Source organism: Marmota marmota, unplaced genomic scaffold (genome assembly GCF_001458135.2).
Source record: "Marmota marmota marmota unplaced genomic scaffold, marMar, whole genome shotgun sequence".
Classification (NCBI taxonomy): Eukaryota; Metazoa; Chordata; class Mammalia; order Rodentia; family Sciuridae; genus Marmota; species Marmota marmota.
In genome coordinates this window covers 7,620,378-7,636,439 of record NW_026000164.1, presented here as the reverse complement: position 1 = coordinate 7,636,439, position 16,062 = coordinate 7,620,378, and the positions used below count along the sequence as shown (strand labels likewise).

Here is a 16,062-nt window from a genome sequence, read left to right as displayed (position 1 = left end):
TAATATCCCTTTCTCTTTAAATCCACCACAGTCAGGCCTTGACTCCACCCAGTGAACACAAGCAGCAAGAACTCCACATTGCTGAACCTCCTGAAACTTTATCGCCCTTAACCCAGGAGCAGGATTTCACTCTGATCATTCCCTCCTCCCTGGAAGCACTTCCTTATCTGTATTCAAACTTCACAATCCCCTAGTCTTCCTTCTGCCTCAATGGTGAGCCCTCCACGATTTCTTTGGTTGGTTCCTCCTATTTTTCTCAGGCTCTTACTCAGAGAAGCCCATGACTCAGTGAATTTTCTTTAATAGATCAATTAGGCCCTCAAATAATAGCTCAGTTTTCAAAAAAAATTCCAGCTAAGACTCAAAAAGTCTGTATTTATTAAAATATTTGAGTGCTTTTCATTGCTCTGGTTACAGCTGCAACTACACACTAGCAAGCAAATAACCTTAATGACCTCCAATTCTTCTTAGGGGCAGGAAACAGTGCCTTCTGTTAAATACTCCAGAACATAACTCTATTCAAATAATTATGCTGATCAATTACTCCTCTCTCTTGACTTTGGAATGCCTAGATACCATTCATTGTTTTATCAACCAATGCTCAGCATAGTACCTGGTATACTTAAGAGCTTAAAAAAAAAAAAGTCTTCCTTCAAATTGAATTCATAGGAAGCACATGAAAGAAACAAACAAGAAACCATCAATGTTCAAGGTTACATCATGTTTTCCTGAGAAAGAACATTTTTACCAAGGAACTTCAGAAAATTAAGTAACTTTTAATATCTTAGCAAAAAAAAAATTAACTACTGTAGAAATTGACTTGAAAAATATAGACCTAGAAAGCCAAGGGATGCAGCCTTCACTGAATATTAATATTAGAGGTCTCCACAGTCCGTGGCCCCACTGTGTACACTGTGAAATGATGTGAGTGACCAAGACAAGGGTTCACCATGTCATGTGATGGCCTATCTTCCTTTCTGAGTATTTTACATTTAAAATAGTTACAGTATTACTATTTTAAAATAATTATTAGATGCAAAGCCAAAAATAAAGAATACTTTAAAAATGGAAGAGGATCATTTGCCTCATTTTTTTTTTCTTAACTGGCAAACTTTCTCGAGTTGAGCAAACATTAGTGGATTGAACAGGTCAATAATGGGTACCTAGAGTAATGGATATACTTTAAAACCTGAGCTGTTTGTTCTGGCTGATAAATTAGACAGCTGCTCTGAATTACATTTCATGCTGTTTTCACAAACAGCTAATTTCCTGCTCCAGAATTAAAACTACTTCATCACCTTTTCTTTATCTTTCAAGAAAGATATCAAATTGACTTGCTTGTACTTAGTCTTAGGCATATCCACAAATATTCTTCCCTCTTCAAAATACTGCCAACTATGGTATTAACTCCATATTTAGTACAAAATTATATTATACAAATTCATCGTATTACAACATAGGGCACTTTAAAATTGCGATCTCCCCTTTTGCAAGTTTTCTTAAACTCATATATTCTTCATTTCCATATTTTCATGGATCATAAAATATTTCTAAGTTCGGGGGGGTGGGGAGGCACGGAATCACCAAGTTGTAACAGTCTTTTTGATTGCAAAATCCCATTTACATTTTTACCTCCAACCCCTACCAATCAGCATTATGCAAATTGCAGCATAACTGAATGCAGCCTAAAACCTCAATTCTTTCTAATAAAAATTTAAAGAAAAATACTTTAATTTCAAAGTCCATTTTTAAGAACAAGATTATTCCACTTTAACTTAATAAAAAGGAACTATTTCTAAAGTAATTTTTTAAATACATATTTGTATATATGGAATATCAGTATAATATCCCTAAATTAACATCAAATTCAAGAAATAGGTAACTATCCAGATTCTATTTCCTCAACGAGTTGAGCAAGTTCATGCTCCTGGATGTGTTTGTTAATAAATAACCAATTAGATTTATGCAAGGCTTTTTTTTTAAGCAACATTTTATAGTAATGAAAATTCTGACTATAAAAGATAAATGGTAAGCTGGTATTTACCCTTGTGGTTGTGACAGCCTATTAAAATAATTTATCCTCCTGCAATTTAAGTTTCATTTCTGTGTTCCTTAGTTAAGTATGTAACAAAATGCAAACTGGATTCCACACAAAGATATATAAATACTCACTGGAGGTTCCAAATAAAAATATTTTCATTGCAAATTACTCTCATTCCTCTCCATATAGCCTGTAATAGCAGTAGAAAAGTACTTACTCGTTTCCCCTATATGGTATCATAAAGCTTCACATTATAAAAAATAAGATTTTACTTTGAATCTCAAAATCACCGGAAATCTCCAGCCATATACACAACCCCTATCATGCCTTTTCTTTAATAATACATCTCTGCATACAATTTCAGAGACTCTGATGGCTCTTTTTAGTATTATTTCAAAGGGTTTGACACTTTTCACATTCTCTTACTATTCTTAAAAAATGCTTATTCAAAGAATCAGTGAGAAATGCCAAGATATTCTGCTATATCTGTAATTATATTAAAATAAATGTCCACTTTTTCACAAACACACACAACTCTTAACATCTTGGCCACTGTTTAACCATTTAGGGTTAGGGTTAGTAGAAGCCATGAGTGATGTATGATCAATTCAGATCATCAAGCCTGAATTCCTAAGTTAACAACCCCTCTCTACAATAAAACCCCTTTCTATTTTGTCAGATTTCTTGCCTTCACTGCCCTTCTCTTCAGCACCCACACCCAAGCTCTCCACAACCCCGGAGCCTCTCAGGACCAGAACAGAGACCTGCACTTCACCAGCCAGCACAAACCTCTGTACCGCTGTGCACAAGCAATCCAGTGTCCCAGGCTCCTGGGTTAGAAATCAGTACAGCTGAATCTGTCCACTCATTCAGTACAGTCAACTCATGATCCTCCAAAAGGAGGTCGTGAAGCCCATGCTAGAGGTACATTCAAGAAAAGTATAGAAAGAAAGAACATCGACAGAGGAATGTGCCTCCTATAAGGAAAAGATGTGCAGAGAAAACCCTAGAGAACAGAAATGCCAAGTCTGAATTTAGATGACCCTTTCAATCTCAAACTAATGCTGTGACATCCTGAGCACAGGCGAGAATCACAGTCAGAATAAACCAGAACAGAACTGAAACCCTCTGAGCACAGCTGGACTCTGCTAAGGCTTCCTTAAACAACCCTCACACACCGAGATTATCGTTTTCTTTAAAGCCAGGAAATCTACTCTCAAGGGCTGAAAAAAAATGGTCATATAGAGGCAAGTTGGAGGTGGGAAGGTAAAAGCTTTGTAAGAAACTCTCCACCACCATTCCTTTGGCTAGGAAAAAACCCTGCCAGGAACAGAAAACTCTGAAACCCTGAGTACAGGAATAACTTGGCCCATTTTGTCATCCCTTGGAAACTTGTCTGTGAAGAGACCATGGTCATTCTACAGCATGTCATTCAGCTCTGTAGGAGATCACGTTTTAATACATCCTGTTTTTCTTTTTTAAACTAACTGTATAAAAGGGAACTCTCAAGGAAAAAAAAATAATCAACTTTAAAATTTTGGCATGTGCAGAGTATGAGATCAGCTGCCTAGCATTCAAGCCCACATAAAGATTGAATACACCTGAAATTACATGTGTAGGATAGTAATGGTTACAGCCCACAAGAATTATTTGCATCATTCTACCATGAGTTTGACAGTGTTACTGTAAGAAAAAGGAGAAAAATTACTTTTCAGCCTTCAGTGAAAATTTACCCTGCTATCACTATGTGGGATTCTGACATTATGGGAAAGAAGAACAGCTCTTCTGAAAATTAGTTCTTATTTTAAAAGCTCATGTTAAGATACTAAACAAAGATAAAAGAAATTAAAGTAATTTTCAAAGAAAAAACTGTCAGTATATCCCAAGCTTCTTCAAGAATGCTCAGATTTCAATTTCACATTATAATTAGCTTTCACAATTGAGAGTTACAATTGCTCATGCACAATGACTAAGTGAAGGAAAGAAAACTTATAACATTGCAATAAAGCCTATGATTTATTGGGCAAGTAGAACTTCAATACATAAAATGAGACCCAAAGAAGAAAAATGAGTTGGAATATATAACAATCAATAGGATTGAGAACCCACATATATAAAAGGCCACCTCCTTTTTCCTTTTTAGCAGTACTGGAGATCATACTCAGAGTCTTACACATGCTAGGCAAGTGCTTTATCACCGAGCCACACCACCAGCCCAGACCACCACTTCTAATGTTACACTTGGAGGCTAGGGATGTTTCCTGCCCTGCTTCCAACATATTACCACTACCATTCTGGAGTTCCAAACTCATACTTCCTGCCAACAGTTCAGATGCTAGGAGCAATACCTGATTTCCAGGAGAACTTACTGTTTATAGCTAATTCGCATAGCAGCTTTACCTTTTACAAAGGTAAATTGGACCTCTCCAAGATTAACAATTCACCATTAACTTTTTTTTTTATTAATCCAAGCAAGTATGTGATCCTCTGCTATACACAAAAGCCAAAAAGTTTATTTAAAACTCACAACAGCATTCAACAAATTATAAAATGCTCATGACTCATGGTTCTTGACCTTATTTTATTATAAAGTTGAACAAAGTATTTAGTGCATAATTACCATGCAACCCTATAATGAAGATTTTGCATTGGGTTTCTGTTTTCAAACACTATCTAATATCATTAAAAACAGAGTGAACATATTAACATATTGGTATAAGTAACTGACAGACTTCTAAATTTGAAAACAAAACAGTCTATTCACCAAAGATTCTGGTATTAGGTAGAGCTAAAAAAGAAAAAAAAATGGCATATGCTGGTTGAGACAAAAATACAACTAGGTTAGAAATAACATTGAGAATATATATATAGATATATGTCTGTATAGATATAGAGATATACATGTATATCTTCAGTATATTTATATACAGTAGACCCCTTATCTGTGGAGGAGGTATTCCAATATCCCCAGTGGGTGTTTGAAACTGGATATTACTGATTCCTAAATTACTGTGATACTGCAATAGTGTCTGATTACTGGAATGGCTAAAGTAAACAGGTGGGTAGCATATACAACATGGATACTATGGACTTCTGAAACCATGACCCCCAAAATAAACTTTTCCTCCAATTGTTCTTTTGGGCACAGCAGTTAAAATGTAACTAAAATATAAATTGGTACTGAGAAACAGGGTTATTATGACTAACCTGACCATGTGATTTAGAAGCTTTTAGATCTTTTTGAAATTTGTGGAAGAAATTTTGGAAATTTTAGTGTTACAAGCTGGAAAAGCTTTAGATCGTTTTAAGTGGAGGTTAATGGACAATTCTGGTGTAATGTCAAAAGAACAGAATGCTAATAGAACTGTGGACAGTAAAGACTGGGATTATGAAGTTTCAGAGAAGGAGGTCTCTCCTAGAAACTGGACCAGAGGCCATTCAAGTTACATTGTAGCTAAGAAGTGAAGAAGTTGTCTACATTTGATGCTATGAGCAGAAGGCTGACCCTTCTGGGATGTATATTAGGACCTGAATGGTTTTGTTAGTCATGGAATTAACTTGATAGTCTATTACAAAACACAAATGCTATTTATTTAGCATATTACAAACTGCAGCATGAACTGAATATTTCAATGAACTGTGTACTTATATACTATTCAACCAGATGCTACCTAATGAAGTTATTCTTTAACTAGAATTATACTGTATACAGACATTCTTCTGAGTTATGAGTTATTTTTTAAAAATGTGATACAAAGAAAATATAATAGCTATTGTTTTTAAAACTCTTTTAGATAGACAATCACCATCTCTATCACACTTTCCAGTTCAAATGTGTTTCTATTATGTCTAAAATCCTATTCTAGTCCCGTTTCCACTAAATCATTCCAGCTTACCCACAATTCAATCACAATCTTGATTCAGTAGCCTTCTGGTCCTTTTCATGTACTACCTAAATTAGATAATCTAAAGATATGTATTCTCTTTCCTAGCCATCATTTCTTTTTGTAAACTGGCTCTCGGCATGTATCCATAAGAGGTCATATCAACTCTACCTCCTCTAGAAAAAAGCACAGAAGGTAATTTGATAACTCCAAGAGAGAAACTTAATTCATAATGTTGTTGAGATTCTGCAAGAACACTATTCTACTAAAACTACCTTTAAAGTAAGAAAAGGCAAATTATCTATTTTAAAAACAATGAATGAAAGGAACAGGCTGAAAATACACAATATATCATTCTCACACATAATACTTAACTTTACATGCCCAACTAAAGGAATACTTTTAATTCTTACATATTTAATTGTGTTTAATAATCATAAGTAATATTGACTATTATAGTTTGGATATGAAATATACCATAAAACTTCCTGTTTTAATACAAAGATATTCAGAGGTAAAATGATTGGATTATGAAAGCTACAACCTCACCAGTCCATACAAGTCTGAATGGACTACCTGGGTGCTAACTGTAGACAGGTGGGCATGTCTGGAGGAGGTGGGTCCCTGGGGATGTGCCCTGGAAGGGGACATCTTCCCTGCAGCCATACCCTTACTCTATGATATTCCACCTCACCTTTGGCTCAGATCAAAGAAGTCAACCCACCATGGTGTAAACTTCTGAAATCATGAGCCAAAATAAATCTATCCTCTTTTAAATTATTGTTGCCACGTGTTTTGGTCACAGTGACACAAAGCTGAGTAACACATTAAAAATTTAATATTCTGTTATAGTACTATCTCATGACTCTGATAAACTGGGACTTCAACAAAGTATCTACAATATTTCTGTGTAACCAAAATAGAAGTCAAAGGTCTAGGAATTAAGAAAATCACACATGTAATTTCCTAAAAATAGTTATATGCTTTCATTTACTACCTATTTTTGCTATTTTCCTATTTTCTTTCATTTACTCCTACTTTGATAGAATTCTAACAACTATTTGATTTGTCAAATAGTAGTACATTAAAAGCAACTTTGAAGGCTGAGAGTGTGACTCAGTGGTAGAATGCTTGCCTTGCATGTATGAAGCCCTAGGTTTCATTCCCAGCTGAGCAAAAAAAAAAATAAAACAAGTAACTGAAAGGTTTGGGCTAGGTACTATCCAGCAAAAGACAAAAAGAACCGTACACAAAATTTGTGCTCTAGTTAGACCCTGTTTCTTACAGGGATACAGACTAGGAATTAGGAAGCTACTTTATGCTAAGGTTGAACAAATAAGTATACATAATGTAGATAATGAAAACGAGGTTTCTCAGTCAGAAAAAGTACACGTATTGAAACCGAGAAAGCAAAAATGAACACTGTGGTCCTGGATTGCAATCCAAGATACCAGCATGAAGTCATGGATACACACACACACACACACACACACCTGTTGCTTCCTGACTATAGCCACCGAGAGGACTTTCAAACAATTAAAACCACATTAGCAATGAGCTCAGGCCTCCAGATCAGGACTTCAGAATACTATGATCTAACAAAAAGGACCAAGGTTTCTCAAAGAGGCCGATTCCAAGGCAGGAACAGAAAAGATGAGCCTAGAGCAGCCCTTGATTTCACAGATTAAGAATGCTCAAAAAGAATAGGAGGGGCTGGGGTTGTGGCTCAGTGGTAGAGTGCTCACCTAACATGTACGAGGCCTGGGTTTGATCCTCAGCACCACATAAAAATAAATAAAATAAAGGTATTGTGTCCAACTACAACTAAAAAATAAATATTAAGAAAAAAAGAATAGGAATATGTGAATAGGGCCCAGGAGCAATGTTTGAACTTTTAATGTTCAAACAATTTAAGCAACAAAATCAGTGTTGGGTTAGAATCCATAAAATATCCATACTGACACAAATTGATTAGTCAGACATAATAAATGGAAAATGGGCAGCTTTTTCTTATGAAAGAATTCCAGTTAATAAATGCAAAAAGAAAGAGGGAAAATCACTGTTAGAATACCAGAGTGATAACTGCTATAGACAAAAACCCACTCACCAACAGATCCAAAAATCAAGGTTTTTGAGAAGAAACAACATATGCACATAATTTCAAAGTAACTACCTGAAGATAACTGCAAAGGAAGAAAACAGAAACTTTATATTGGAAATCCCTGGAAGATGTCACCACCAAATCCAATGTTTACATAAAATGCTAAGCCACTCTATTACACTGGTGGTCCCCAACAAACCACATCCCTGATAACCAATCCAGTATGAACATGACCAAATGCACCTGTCCATCAACATCTTGAATCCTCAACTGGATGGGGGACATTATTTCTGTAGAATTCCTGCCCCAAAACACACTACCTAATCCTAATCATGAAAAAAAACATCAGACAACCCCAACCCTGAGAGTCATTCTACAAAATAACTTAACACCACTCCTCAAAAGCACCCAGGACATGGAAGGCTTGGAAAGATGAAAGAGCCATAAACAGTAAAATATAAAGTGTGATCCGGGATTAGATCCTAGAACAGAAAACAGGTATTACATGAGAACTGAACTGTTTATAGTTTAGTAAATAGGTTTGTACTGTTATCTTTCAGTTGTGATCAGGCAACATGTCAACACTAGTGGAAGCTAGGTGTGTTAGGTATAAGGGAACTCTGGACAATTTTTGCAACTATTCTATTCTGAACTCTGGACAATTTTTTTCAACTATTCCCTCAAAAAAAAAAATTAAATGTGGATGCAATTTTAAAAGAAAGACATTCAATAAAGTAAAATTCGCCATGGACAAAACACAATTGAATAGAATGCACCCACTGTACAAAACTGAATGAAATTATGTACAATGTTTAGATAAAATGCTAAGCCACTCTATTATACTGGTGGTCCCCAACAAACCACATCCCTGATAACCAAGCCCTTGGACATCTGGCTCCAAGCGTCGTCCTGTGATTGCTCTGGCCAGTGTAACTTCAGCAAGCAGGAATTGAGTAGGAAGCTAAGAAGTGCTCCCACTCTCCTGGTATATACCTGATTGGAGTCCTTAGTAAAGAACTCCAAGCATCACACTGGAGAGGCCAGTGGAGATGCCCAGCCAGGCCGACCAGGCATTCCAGACGAGGCACCTTACACAAAAAGGAAGAAGACACCTAGGACATTCCAACCCCAACACATGGCAACTGAAGCACAAGAATGAGGCACTGACACATCCAGATTGCAGAATCCTGAAGAAAATCATCGTCATTTGTCACTACATTAATAGGTGATTGCAAACTACAGGAAAGAGTGAGCTATCCTTTGATGGATTAAATGTGTTAGAAGTTCTCCAAAGTACATGTATGAAGACTCAAATTGGGTGTCAACATACTTTATATATAAACAGATATGAAAAATTGTGGTCTATATGTGTAATAAGAATTGTAATGCAAAAAAACCAAAGTACATGTATAAAGGCATGAATTGGCATGAACATACTCTATATACAAAGATATGAAAAATTGTACACTATATGTGTAATAAGAACTGTGATGCATTCCGCTGTCGTGTATCTAAAAAAAAAATAAAATCAATAAAACTAAAAGAAAAAAAAAGAAGTTCTGCTTCATAAGAAAGTTGAAAACATATGCTTATACAGAACCCTCTTGTCATATACCCCTCAAAATGCTAGAGAAAACAGCATAAATAAGTATATAAGACTGCTTTCTAAAAACACAACGGGTCTCACAAGAGGAAAAGCCCCAAGATCTTGTGCAGTGGCAGGCAAAGGTCAGTAACTGAAAACCAGAATAGCAAATGGAGGTGTGGAGGAAAGTCCAGCCAAAGGCTGGATATGATGAGCTAGGGTTTTCTAACACAAGGTCAAAGCTCATGAGTCAGGGGTCAACCTCATTCTCCAAATACACAGAGAGGAACACAGAGCACAGAAGATGCACAGGAGGATGAGAACTCACGTCACTGCCCTCCAGGGGCAGACAAGAAGACAGGTCAGCTAAAGTACCGCTCAGTAAGTGACACTTCCCCATGATCCGCAATCTACCATTTTGCCAAACTTTCTTGCCTCTCCTAATCTTTAGACTCAGAAATTGTTTCTCTTACACTTAAAGAACAAACTTGCAAATATTAAAAGAAACAAACACAAACGAATCTATAAGCTGGAGAACAAACAAAAACAAAAACAAAACAAAACAAACAAACAAAAAAAAAACACACAAACTATGTCCTAAACCACTGCACCTGGATTCTAGGAATTTCTGACACATTATTGCCTATGGAAGATGGTCCAAAAAATTTAATGTAAATGCCCAGATGCCCATTAAATTTTAATTTCAGATAAATGATATCTTTAGTATAAATATAGCCTGTAGAATAGTTGCTAAATATTTTTATTTGCTACAACCGGTCTTACCAAAGGAGTAATACACAATCTCTGCTCCTAGAGGGACAAAATATCGTGAATTTCTCAGTCCTATTGCCCTTACCACCTGAGCATACACTGATCCAGTATCTGTATGTCCACTATTACCAGAGCTTTGGTGGCAGACTGTGATCTTTATATGTTTTAGCACATTAGCAGACCTCCAAAGTGTCCTCCATCAGAGCTTGGCCAATGACAGGAACACAGTGAACAATTGCATCAGGAAGGTTCCATACAAGTTCAGTAGGTCACTCTCCGGAGAAAACCTATCAGCAAGTATCAAGGCCACATTGCTAGCTGGGATTCAGGAGAAAGTCTCATATTTGTGAGGCCTCAGAATAAGGAGAAAGTAAAAAGCAAAGTAAATGCCTAGATCCAGAGAAACAGGACTCCTGGGATTATGGGGGAGGAAGAGGTCAAAAAGTGGGCACTGAACCACATCATCTAAGGCAAGAATATTCTGGACACTCTGGCCAGGACTGGAGCATTTTCAGATCTGACCACAAGCTCAATCACAGTGACTCCAAGCCTTGGTACTGGTCCAGAGCCCTGAAAAGTCACCCTGTGGCCAATTTTGTCCATGGTCCCCAAAATACCCACCCCATCCAACTTCCTGTTGCTGACTTCAATTTATTTGCGCGACAGTGTGCCCTATCCCAGACCCAGATGAACATTTACTGGTCTAAGCCAGTCAAGACACCATAACTGCATGTGGCTGGGGTCTAGGAAGGGCCACGTGACCTAGCTCCGGCCAATGTGACATAAAACAAGTCAATCACACAGATCTTATGGAAGAGGGATAAACCAGGCTGGCATGTCCTTTTTTAAATTCCCCCATGCTTTTCTCCTACTTAGAATGTTTCATTCATGCCTACAGTTGCAATGACCATCTGTGAGCTCAGAATCAGAGGACACAGCCAACCTCAAGGGACTGAGCTCCTCACACACAGAGCTGCCTCCCATCAAGAGCATTCATCAGCCACGCCAGCTATCAGCCACTGCCTCCAGACTTACTGCTGGAGAAAACCAACTACTTAGCCTTCCATGAAATCAGTGTTTCTACTATTTAAATCCAATACACTCCCCAATAGTGTTAACACTTCCCAACAGAGGATCATGGTGGTCTCAGTGAGCAAGATGAGACTAAGTTTAAACTGGTCTGAGAAAAGAGGTACAGATGTTGGAAACATTCTTCAAATAAGAGAAAACATTGTTGGCCGTACCACAGGTACACACACACAAAAAATCAGTCTGCCACTTAACTAGCTGTGTGACATTGGGCAAGACAGTTAACCTCTCTGTACCTAAGTATTCTCAACTCTAGAACAGAAGTAGCAATACATTCCTCTTAAGCGTGACCATGAAAATAAACTAACACATAAAAAACTCTTGGACTAGCTCCTCATATACCACATATGCTCAGTAAATACTGATAAATCATCTTAAATATGCACACATAAATATGTAAAAATTAGTAACAGTTTACGCAGCTCAAACAGGACTCTGCACAAGTGAGCAGAAAACTCAGAGAAAGCAACACAGCCCTCTCTCAAGCGCTCCCGTCTCAGCCTGGTGGCGCCTGTGCCTGTTAATAACTGCAGCAGCCGCAGCTCTAACTCTTCAACACCATAAAATGACTCAATTTCCCAGGAAGACTGACTAAACATGAGCTATTTACACTTCAAACAATGGTGGAAGGGCAAAGGTGTAATGTCAGATTTTTATCTCAAGTATTGTCCCTACCTAGCAAGTGGAAACAATGACTCATTTCTGAACAGCGACAGAAAGGTTAAATTTATGATAGACTTCAAGTATACACTACCGCCATATGCAGAGCCCCTCCATAGTGATCCAATGTCACAGCTAAGGCACACTTCAACAGGATCACCAGTTTCCATGAAAGTCATTAGCATGAGCTGCTCTGTACATACATGTGGGTTCCCTTCACTTGTGATTGTTTTAATCGACAGAAACAATCACAGGCACATTCCAGCAGATCCACTGAAACCCATAATGCTAATTCAGGTGAGCTGACAAGAGGCAAGAGAGAACTTTCAGAAAACAACTGTCCCTATGATAACAGTAATTCGGATCAAGACAGCAGGAATTAAAGAAAACTATTTTATAGTTTTAAATAAAAACTATATAAAGTTTCCAACAGACTTCTCTTACCCAAACTACTGGTTTTGAAAACGACTATGGAGCTTTGGGTACCAAACACCTGCAAGTTCCCATTATCCTCTCATTTTCCCCAGTCCGTCCCCCCTCCTGATGACCCTATGTCAACATTCCTCGCCTTGCATCTCTACCCACCTCAGCTTCTATTACTCTCGAATTCTTGGATACCTCTCCAGCACCAAATGCATTCTACCCCTTCTCCAAATTTCAGTTATAATGTAAAAATGTTAAATGTAAAGGAATGGAGAAACTTGTCAGCAGGGAAGTGTGTATATGTGTGTGTGTGAGTGGGGGTTCATTTCTATAGTTAGAAGCGAATACTCAGCACTCGGAGAAATTAAAACACATAAAACTGTATAATTGTTGCCTAACTGTAACAACATTATTGACTACTGTATGCATTTCCCTGTGTTAGCAAGCAGGTGAGGAAATACAAACACAAATCCAGAGAGCCCTGGGGGTTCATTTACCTTCTCCCCTGCCTCCACTTCTGGACCTTTTCCAGGACCCAGCTCAGCAGATCAGAGCTAATGAAAGGACAGGCAGAAACTGGCTACTCAGGAACAAAGGCTCCCCTCTCTGAGGACCTGGAAGTTCCCAGGGTTACACAGTCACTTGGATGTTCTAGCAACTCTGTGGGGCACTGCGGGTGAAATTCCTCCTGGCACCTTGCAGCGCAGCCATGCCTGACGGGTCTGTTGGGTGAGAACTTGAGGAATCGTGTGCCTTTTGCCACTTCTCTGCTTGCTATTTTTTAATGCAATAAATACTTATTTAATAATTGCTTCAGTGTCGTGAGGTATGTGAGTTCCTGCCCTGGTTTGCTTACCGTCATGAAAGGCCCTAGGCTGCTTTTAGAGATGTATTTTCGCTTTTAACACTCAGCCTGTGATAGATTATTTACAGACAAAAAACCCGAGTTCAAAGGAATTTTAAATGACCTGTTTACTCGTCTTTTAAATTAACAACAAAATCAGCAGCATTTAACTGGTGCTAAAGCAAAATTTTCAAAAAGTTTAAAATCATGACATTCATAAAAAAAATAAACACATGCCAGAGATTTTATTCATTAATTAATGAAGGTACTCATCTTACAAATATAAATGTATGTATGTGTGTACACACGTGCACAGGCAAGTAGTATTGCTGAAATCTATTTGCTAGTGGATGCAAAAATGGTGAATCCATTATAAGGCGGGTTCCCAAACTGAGCACCAAGCCACTTAGGCCTCAGTAAGCTAACAGAGTACTGAACAACTACTTCTGGGTTACGTGGACCTAGTCATTTAACAAAAGAACTGTTCAGACATTGTTAGTGGTCCTACCGGCACCATGAAAGAAATTATAATGACAAATCAATTGAATCCCCACTGGACAAAATTTGCTTGGAATATTATGAATAAGAATCATTTGCATTACTATGAGTTAACTTCTACTGCTACCCAGTTGCAAAACAGTCTAATTAAAGGCAAACTAGAAGACATACACCCATATAGTCACTTCAAGGGTCTACCTGGCAGACGTGATATTCCAGTAGGAGGATGCCTAGGAATCTCCATTGTTCATTCTTAAGCCTTTGACAATGTTCCTGCCTTAGATTATGACTGGCACTAACCTGAGTAAAGTGACAATCACATGAGGTAAGAGTTGGGAAGCAGGGACAACTGCAACCCACAGATATTTTCATGAAGAACTGCAGAGGCTTCACTGCTATTGAAGACATCTGAGAAGGACAATCTGATACTCTCAGCTCCTGGACAAACAATTTGGTTCAACCTTGCTGGAAAGTCATCAAATAACATTCTTGATTCTGTGACTTCACCCACAGAAATACACACTCAGTATATAATATGTGAACTAAGACATACAAGTATCACACAATGCTAATTACAGACAGGTTTTTTAAATATTTTTATATTATTAACCTTAAATAGTTCTTCCCAGAAGCCTTCAATAAGCCTCCATGTACTATGTGATTCAGGGTTTCTCCTACGAGGTCTCATCACAGGGTACTCCATTTTCTGACTTGCTTATCCATTGACTGCAAGGATTTAGTCTGATGCAACTTGCATAACAGGCACTAAATGTTTGTTCAATTAATAAAATAGAATACAGCCTAAATATGTATGTTTCCTCTATAGAGATTAAATAATTGCAAGTATTAACAAGTGCCTTCCATGAAGAGGCAATTCTGAATCCACTTTCAGATGGCTTTGATCTATTTGCTGACTTACACGAACCACTAGAAACCCCCGATTCACCAGAGTGAGGTCAGAGAGCTTTACTGACTTCAGACTTTCAGAAGACTTCAACTGTTTCTTCCCAAAATTAACACCATGGGTTCATTTAATAGAATGATTCCATGCAGAAGAAAGAATGTGACAGTGTGACTCCTCTGACTGAACCACATCCAGAATGTGCTCATTCAGAGTTTCTTTCATCAAGGAACACTCGTGCACTGAGACACCCACACAGGCATGACTTGCAGAACATCACTGGTTAGCATTTTCCCAAAAGAACTCCTCTTGACTATAATACCCAAACTTTATAGAGCATAAGTATCTCATAGCACAGTATTTATTGGCTAGTGATTTCATAGGAAAACTTTAGACTTTCTTCCCCAAAACTCAATTATAACAAATCGAAATTATGTATGAGAAAGATCTCCAGTTATCTCCCAACCAACTATTGACAGAATATCAAAATTACATGCAGATATTTTAAGAAGCCAACAAGTGGTAACAAAGGGGATGTGTACCTGCGAGGCTGTTCATGCAGAGAAAAGTATCAGCACATAACACTCGGGTGAGCCCGTCTCAGCCACTGTGTATATGTCCTGATGCATTATCACACTGTCCATTTCCAAGGACAATAAAGCTCAAAGAAAAACAACTGTGCACTGCTAGTTTAATCCCAGTTCCAGACAATGATAAATACAATCATTAACTGTGGGGGAGTTTTGTTTTGTTCATTATTTTTAAAAGGAATGCCTCTTAGGATAGTGCTTCTCAAATTCTTAGGAACATAAGACTAACCTGGGGGTCTTGTTAAAAATGCAGATATTATTTTATCTAGTCAGTCTGAAGTGAGGCCTGAGAGTCTGCTTTTCCTATAAGCAACTAAGACTTTGATTTGTGTAGCAAGGTTTTAAAGCAATGGGCAAAGAAATCTCTAAGGGTAAAAGAGTATGAACAGCCCCATTTCCAGTTTTATGTATTTACTTATTTACTGCTACAGTCAGCTTTTTTGCTGCTGTGACTAAGAGACCTGACAAGAACAATTAGAAGAGGAAACGTTCATTTGGGGGCTCATGGTTTCAGAGGTCTCAGTCCATAGAGAGCTGGCTCCAGTCCTCAGGGCTCAAGGTGAGGTTGAACATCATGGCGGAAGAGTGTGGCAGAGGGAAGCAGCTCACATGGTGATCAGAAAGCAGGAGAGGCTGCACTCACCAGATACAAACCACATACCCCAAAAGCACGCC

General features: G+C 37.8%; 1 protein-coding gene across 10 annotated transcripts in view; it reads right to left on the bottom strand.

Moving 5' to 3' along the window:
- The window catches only part of Tpk1 (thiamin pyrophosphokinase 1), a 335,423-nt gene that overhangs the window by 307,115 nt on the left and 12,246 nt on the right, over positions 1-16,062 (bottom strand). Inside the window, exon 1 of one of the 10 annotated variants that reach the window (XM_015493859.2) lies at positions 2,831-2,849. The exons of the other annotated variants lie outside the window; for them this stretch is intronic. The gene's annotated coding sequence lies outside the window, so the exon portion shown is untranslated. Of the gene's footprint in view, positions 1-2,830; positions 2,850-16,062 lie in introns of those variants that run through there. 10 annotated transcript variants of the gene reach the window in all.